The sequence below is a fragment of the Trematomus bernacchii genome, unplaced genomic scaffold, assembly GCF_902827165.1.
Source record: "Trematomus bernacchii unplaced genomic scaffold, fTreBer1.1, whole genome shotgun sequence".
Taxonomy (NCBI): Eukaryota; Metazoa; Chordata; class Actinopteri; order Perciformes; family Nototheniidae; genus Trematomus; species Trematomus bernacchii.
Genome location: NW_022987735.1, coordinates 846,630 through 854,469, shown reverse-complemented (window position 1 = coordinate 854,469; position 7,840 = coordinate 846,630). Strand labels below are relative to the sequence as shown.

General features: G+C 40.5%; 1 protein-coding gene across 1 annotated transcript in view; it reads left to right on the top strand.

The window, feature by feature from the left end:
• Positions 1 to 1,457: 1,457 nt before the first annotated feature.
• The window catches only part of LOC117494979 (cyclin-dependent kinase 17), a 35,297-nt gene continuing 28,914 nt past the window's right edge, over positions 1,458 to 7,840 (top strand). The window contains exon 1 of the mRNA XM_034146026.1: positions 1,458 to 1,827. The gene's annotated coding sequence lies outside the window, so the exon portion shown is untranslated. The remainder of the gene's footprint in view (positions 1,828 to 7,840) is intronic.

The window sequence follows — 7,840 nt, the reverse complement described above, 5'->3', positions numbered from 1 at the left end:
TTTGTGGAGAGAAATGAGTAATGTGGCAAACCACGATGAGAGGTGGGTTTTTGAGAAGTGGGGAGGGAGCCTGGAGGAATATTGACTGCTGGACAGAGGAGAGGGAGGGAGTGACCTGAGCATCTGATAAAGCTGAATTCAAGAAACAGCAGACAGAAAGGGGCTGAAGGTCAATTAAAAGTTGGTGTGTGCTCTTTTAACCACTCATTTTTTAAGTACAAGTGGCCTGTGAGAGTCTATTTATTTAGTCATAGAAGAGAAAACGTATAGGCTTTGCTGTAGAAATGACCCTACAGGCTAAATATGCAACACTTGTCAGATTGATACCCGCACAAAATACATTCGATGACAAAAACACTGACGTTTCTGGAAAATAAATACAAAAACAAACCGAGGCCCAGGGTTGAAGGGGTTTTCTTACCAAATGTCTCCTTTGCAGATGCAGCTGAAAGAGGCCCCTCAACAAGGCCGCTCTCTCTGCTCCTTGCATAATGTCTTGCCGGAAAGTATGCAGACTTCTGTTTGCTAGAGTTTTTTTACACACCTGAATTCTGGCAGTGCACCAGAAAATACTGAATGTTATAATTGTTTTGTGGGGGAATCCAAGATGGAGCAGGATTGTTGCTCAGGGAAGTGAGAGGAAATCGGAAGGGGGGTTTCAAAATTCGGTCGTGAGTTCATTCAGGTAGGTGCTGAAAGCATATTGAGGATGGAAAATCATAAGTAAATAAGGACATTGGATTCAACAAAGAGGCTGTGAGTTTTAAATTCAGGGAAAAAGCTACACGGTGTTATTGTGTTTATTTTTTCCGCACAAAACCTATAAAGTCCAAAATAACATGTTTTTTAAAAATAAATTAAACTACTCTTTAATGTTTTAAATAAGTTTAATGACTGAAAAAGTATCACTTCTCACTTTGGGTTTCGTGTAATTGTGACGTAATTTCTCATTATTTTCAGAAGGCTCCACCTAAACCAAGAATAACAGTCAAATCTGTTGTTATTATTACAGATTATTATAATTATTTATGCATGAATATGTATGTTACCAAAGCTGGTTAAAGTGCAGCATTAATTACTTTGTATGCTGCAGGGTAGCGTGGGAATTTTAAACCAGGATAAACTAAACATTATTAATCCAAATCTGCAAAGTATCTAAAGGTAGGCTATTAATTAAATGTAGTGGAGTCAAAGTACACGATTTGCCACTGAATTGTAGTGGAGTGGAAGTACAAAGTAACACAACATTGAAATACTCAAGTCAAGTAGCCTACCTCAAAATAAAACTCTTAAACTCAGTAGCCTACTTTGGAAAATCTCCTTAGTTACTTTACACCCCTGCATTCCTCCACTGATTAGTGGCCCAAGTTTATCTTTGTTTAAAGGCAGCATTTCCTCCACTAAGAGCCGCTGTGGGCCCGCTGTCTCCGGGCCTCTCTGCCTCTCCTCGCTGCGGCAGTAGGGGGCTCTGTTTCCCGCAGACACCTCGATGACACGGCGGTGTGGCAGCGTCAGCAGGCAGAGGACACACTCGGATCAACCAGTAATCACCATCGTCACTCACACTGCCATGGTCGAAAAAACCAACAACAGCGCTTCCTATTTTTTACCGGGAGTGAAACTTTAAAAGGCTGGAAAACAGACATGCTGCTAGACGCCATAACCCCGAGGATATAGGCGACATTAAAGAGCGGAAAGTAGCCTCCACCACACCGAAGCCACAAAGAAGGTTCTTTTTTTTTCACGCTCGGAGGGAAAGACGGCATCCGGCCTGAGAAGAAGCTCCGAGGTCGGGGACTCCGGTCGGAGCAACGCTCATCGTTTCTGGTGAGAGTCGCACACATTTTCAGTGTAGTTTCTGTGAATTTACCGATGGGTTTAGCCCCTGGTTATACCCGAGGTGATATAAGAAACATTCACACCGCCCTGCGTTGACTCTAAACGGGCTTAACAATGTTTACTTCACAGTGTGTGTGTGAATGCAGTCGTTTGTTGTTTGTCCCATTCAGCGTTGAATGGCCGCATTTAACTAAAAAACAAACTGTGAGGTTAAAAACATGCTGCATAAATGAATAGTAAAGTCAGTTAAGACTGGCAAATGCTTCACTATGTGTGTCCTCATGGTTGCACATTTGTGTCAGGTTTGTAGTTAAATACACAGCAATTAAAAATAACTGGTTAGTTGTCGGTAAATTGTGTGAGGTTTGCTTGTAAGAGGGGAGGGCTTTGCTGCTCTGCGTGTATCGTCTTGCATAGATGTCACCAAAACATTCACTGACCCATATTTTAAAGATGGATTGTTTTACAGACCATCTTTTTTCTCACTTGGAAGCACCGTGCAAACTGTACCAGCCTCTGATCTCTCTCTCTCTCTCTCTCTCTCTCTCTCTCTCTCTCTCTCTCTCTCTCTCTCTCTCTCTCTCTCTCTCTCTCTCTCTCTCTCTCTCTCTCGCGCTCGCACGCACGCACGCACACACACACACAGTATTAAGCCTTCTCAGCTGTTTGTGGGAAGGCCAGCAGCAGACATGGGAAACAGTTTAAGAGACACTTCTGCAACTTCTAGGAATTTCACCTCAGCTTTCATTGCATTCCCGTACTTATGTCTTCTTCCTGAGCTAACCTGCGAACTGTGTGTGGATTAATGGTGGATGTGAAGTTGGCAGGATGTCCAAAAAGGAAGACATCATTGTTCTGGAGGGGGTGGGATGCTCATGGCAAACTCCAGAGGAAGTTCATTTTAGTGTAAAAACACCCAGGAGCCTATGTGGTTACAAATTAATTGCCACATGTATTGTTCTCGTGTTAACACTTTTATTCTAAGCACAAATACTTAGAAAGCTGGTCAATCTTCTGTGTTGTGCAACTATGTTACATTGTTGTGCACATGGGACCAAACTCTTCATATTTGTACAATAGTAACTTTAAGAGTTATGTTTTTTACCTTTTTAATTATAGCATGATCAGAAACCAAAAGTGGGAAGACATGTCAATAACTTTTTCTTTTATCATATTAATTATTTTGCAGAATAGTTTCCTCTATTGATTAATTCGTTTTTTTCAATTATGAAGAAGGCCCATCAGAATTTCCTTAAGCCCAACTTTAAGTCATCACAAGTCCAACAACGAAATATTCTGTTTACCTTCACACTAAGAAAACCACTTGACAAGTTAAACCAGTACGTTTTTTGCCATTTTACTTAAAAAAACATTACTTATCTATGATTTTAACACGTTTCTGATTATCTGTTGATCAACTAATGGATTAATAAACTCATGTTTCAGCTAATGTTACAAGTTTAAAAACAAATATTAGATTCTGCTGATATTCAGAAATTGGTGATATTGAATATTGTCACCCTGCCTATACATTTGATCAGAAAAATACATGTTCTTACACTAATTTGTTTTTGTTTACTAGTGCAATACCTGTAAAAAAACGTACACAAACATTACACAAGTCAAGAAGATAAGTGGTTTTCTACAGACCCCTTTGTTTCTTTAGCTAAACCAAACTCCAAAAATGTAAAGACACAACACGCCTAAATAAATACCTTGGAAAATATATTTCAAACCAGAAACATTGTGATAATTTAAGCAGGAAGCAAACCTTCAGTGAAAGCTTTATACACTTTCTGTACTATGGAAACATTGTGGTCAGTATATAAAAACATCTTGAGGTTTCATAATCATTCTTGTCAGTCTTTACAGTTTATATGGTTCTCATATAGAAAGAGCCATCAGAGCACTTCCTGTCATTGAATAGGTTTCAGTTTTACAGACGCCGTTGAGCTTCCTCGATGTGCATCATGTATCTTCAGGAGGTGTGTCAGTGTTATGGGCTGAAAATACCTCGTGGTATCCTGGTACCTGCAGGATGGCAGGGGGCTGTTGGGGGACAGTGTGCCCGTGTGTTGGTTTGACGTGGGGTCGTTCCCTTGGTGAGGGCCTTGGGGATGGTGGTGGCAGGGAAACCTGACGCGCTGTGAAACAGCTGTAGACACGCGGTGCTGATCCCTTGTGTCCCAGTGCAGATCAGATGATAGGCTAGTATGTGTATGGGTGTGTGTGAGAATGTGTGTGTATGGGTGTGTGTGAGAATGTGTGTGTGTGTGTGTGTGTGTGTGGGAGCATACACATGAATGTGTCTTTGCCAGGGATCCATTCTCTATATTCAACACACTATCAAACACATTGATTTTAAAACCAGACATCATAGACTTTTTTTGGGCAATTTGAGCAAGGTGTGTCTTACACTGTGTGCTATCTCTGGGTGTGCGTTTGAGAGCTCATGTTTAAGCGGCAGGCCAAGACAGCTGGCTGAAGGTTAATGTGTCACTACTCTCTGGAGAGCAGCTGCTATGTCACAGGCACCACTCCTTTCTATAGATAGCCGTGAATACCAACTCTTCCTCTTTTCTTTGCTGCATTAACACAAGAACTCTGGCCCCGGCATGCAGCTCAGGCCTCTCACATGCGGTCGCCCCACAAGACAAATGCTGTGGCTTGCAAGTTTGTCCGCCTCCACTCCCTGAATCCCTATCTCCGTTTGAATCTGGGAAGTAAAGACCCCTGCAGAGCCAGCTGGCCAGAGAACCTGTTTGATCGAGTTTTACTGTAATACCTTACTCCACATATCTGGATCGCCATCTGATCTATTAATGTCTGAAACAGGTGAGGGACAAATATTGCCCTTTTTACCGTCATTCTTGGCAGGATCTGCAGGAGCTGTCTGAACACTTGTCTGGTCTTTATTTGGAAGCAGACACACACACAACTTAATCCAAAACAACATTATTACAGCCAGCACTGCTTCACATATTTAAAATTTACCGCAGTGTTCATAATTAAGTTCTTATTGGTTTAATAAAATACCATGTTTAATCCATGGCTTAGGTTTTTAATTAGCTGAATTTAGAAACCCTCAGGCCCACTCTACCTGGGCTCAGTAGGTTTTTCTAATCGGGGATTGAGAAAGGAGACCAATGTTCAACAGCTAAAAAATAAGATCCTCCCTAATGAAATCTATCCATTCTCCATTTAATTCAAAGCGTTGTGTTTGTCGCAGCACTCACAAGGGGATAAGAAAAGGGTTTCCTCAATCATGTTTTAAAATTCAAATGGAGATATCAATTCAATATTAGTTGATAAAGGATTAATCAATAACAATTTTGATAATCAATCATCCCGAATATTAGCTTCTCAAATGTCACAAATAGCTTTGTTTTCGTTTCAATAAAATTAATATCTTTGTGTTTTCCGACTTTAGGCTCTGAAATATTGTCACAAGTATTTTTAATAAGTTAAATCTGATTACTATTATTCCATTTGTAAATAGAAGATTTATCCCTGAGAGTTTTGGTCATTGTTTCATCTTTTTGTTATAGTTTTTCAACCAAACAACTAAAAAAGTCATGCAGCCATAACAAGATACCAGCTTTACTCTCTGCAGGGTTTTCACCAAAGTGGAAGAATCAACTGTGCCTGGCAGGCAGACTGAATTTATTACAAAGGCGGCTGAGAGCTGTTTGTGTTTGCAGTTTGATACTGAAACTGATATTCTGATAACCCCGTCCTGCCGTCTGCCCTCAGATAGCCGCCTGGCCTGTTGCTCCCCCTCTCACAGCCATGAAAAGCTATCAGGAGCTGCTGGGGGTGCAGAGGAGGGGGGCTAATTGTCGCTCTCTCTGATGCTAATGTGATGCTCACAATCGTACGCCAGGTGACTTGACTCAAATCAGATGATTATCTCCGTAATGAGCCAAACAAGAGTGTGATAATCATGCTGCTTTTTATCCAGAATAAATTAGGAGAATCAATCTTAATATATGTTTTTATGAGGAGAGAATAACACAATCTATTAGTGGTAAACCTTCCAGGGCCCTTTCTGAAAATGTTTTATTTGATCCTCCTCATTGTATCCGCAAATTATTCCAAACACAAAACCTTTTGAGGATTTACAAAAAAGTAGTTTTGCATTGTAGTAACACAAGTGTGCTGCCTGCCAGATGATATCAGGCTCTTTCTGGCGATCTCAGCTGTGTCCACAGCGCTTATCTGCCACAATCATGCAGGCTTTTTATCCCATTCATAAGCTGTTATCATGTGAAGTGTAAGTGGCGCTTATGGATCGTTTCATATGAATAATCTAATTTTATGCTATTCATCACACTTTTTTTTTATCTCAGAATTTGCCCACACAAATATGTGAGCGTACATTTATGTATAAAATGAAATAGTAAAAGTAATTTTTCTGTGTATTTAAATAATTAAAATGTATTAATAGAGCACTTTGAAAGGAAGTCCAAAGTGTCGCTGCTAGAAAAATCAGACGGCATTATTTCCGTGGACCGATCCAAAGCCTCTGGTCCTGATTGCAAATTCTCTGTCCCTCTTAGTTTCCAGCATTAAAGACATAGAAGACCTCTACAAGGATATGATAATTTGCAAAGGCTCATAAGGGATTAAAAGGTATCAAACAGAGTCTGGAGCCAGGTCGGGAAGAGCTGTAAAGGTAATCAAAAGGGCCTTGAAATCAATCCTAAGACAAACAGGGAGCCACTGTAAAGAAGCTAAAACTGGTTTGTATCTGGTTCTGGTTTACCAAGGATTCATGGGTCATTTATTGTCAATAAGCAACAAAGGGTTGCTCAACCAAAATGCAGTTTTATCTTAGTCCATTATGCTAAGCAAGACATCATAACAAAACAAACGGAACAAAGAGTAGTGCATTCCTGTAGGTCTAGTACTTTGTTGGAATTTGCATTTAAAGGAATGTAAACGGCAGTAACAAAAACACTGGTCTCTGGGGAGATAACATAACCTACATTTTGACTTAACAATTCAAACTCGGGGGAAACAATTCCCATCTATTGTGACGTTTTCACACCATTCATTGAAACATAGTGTCCGCATCATCTAATATCATGTCCTGCGGTCGCTCTTCAAGTTCAACAGCATGATCTGGAGCCCTGATGGAGCCAGAGGCCTGTACTACGAAGCCGGATTTTTGCTTAGCGAGGTAACTTCAGGATAAACTCTGGGTTTCCGGTCCTACGACGCTGGTTCTCTTTTTAGCGGGCTAGATCTCCATGGTAACTTATGCTGAACGGCAAACCTGCTCCGGAGCAATGCTGACCAATCAGAGCTCAGTGTGTGGAGTTTAAAGCTATCAAGTCATATTACAGGATAAAGGAAAAACTGCAGTTGCAGGAAAGACGGTCGGCAAAAATCAACTGACTGTGTGAACGTGAAAATGAATAGAATATCACGTCCCATCTTCAGAGCAATCTGACTATTATAACATTAGCGTTAAGAAAGCTTACTTAAATATCTGCCACAACATAAGTAACCGGATCAAAGTAATATTACGTACAGTCCGCGGCACTGAGTGCAGACGTCGATGTGTCCCATTATCATTCATATCACATCACATCATAATGTATCATATATTTCCTTATTTGAGTCAGCTTCTTGAGCCGTATCTGGCCGTGCAACACTCACAGTGTCACATACTGTATGCAGAAGTATTATTTTAAGCGACACATTAAGTTGACAAAACACTCGAGTCAAATGTAATTAAAGTCAGATCCACTCGTGTCTTAGACGGGGCAGTGATATCATAAAACTGTTAATGTACTCATTCAAACACTTTTTTTTTTACCAGCTGTATTCACCTTGTGGCTTTTATCCTGGATAAAGTGTTTGAGCCATGGATGTTTAAAGTTTAACTGCTTCATATTTGTCTAATATTATAGTTTTCTTTTCATTCAGGAAGTATGACGCTGCGCTGTCAGTACGCTTGTCCATGTTTGTGATTGGTCAAATGTTGCTAACCCCG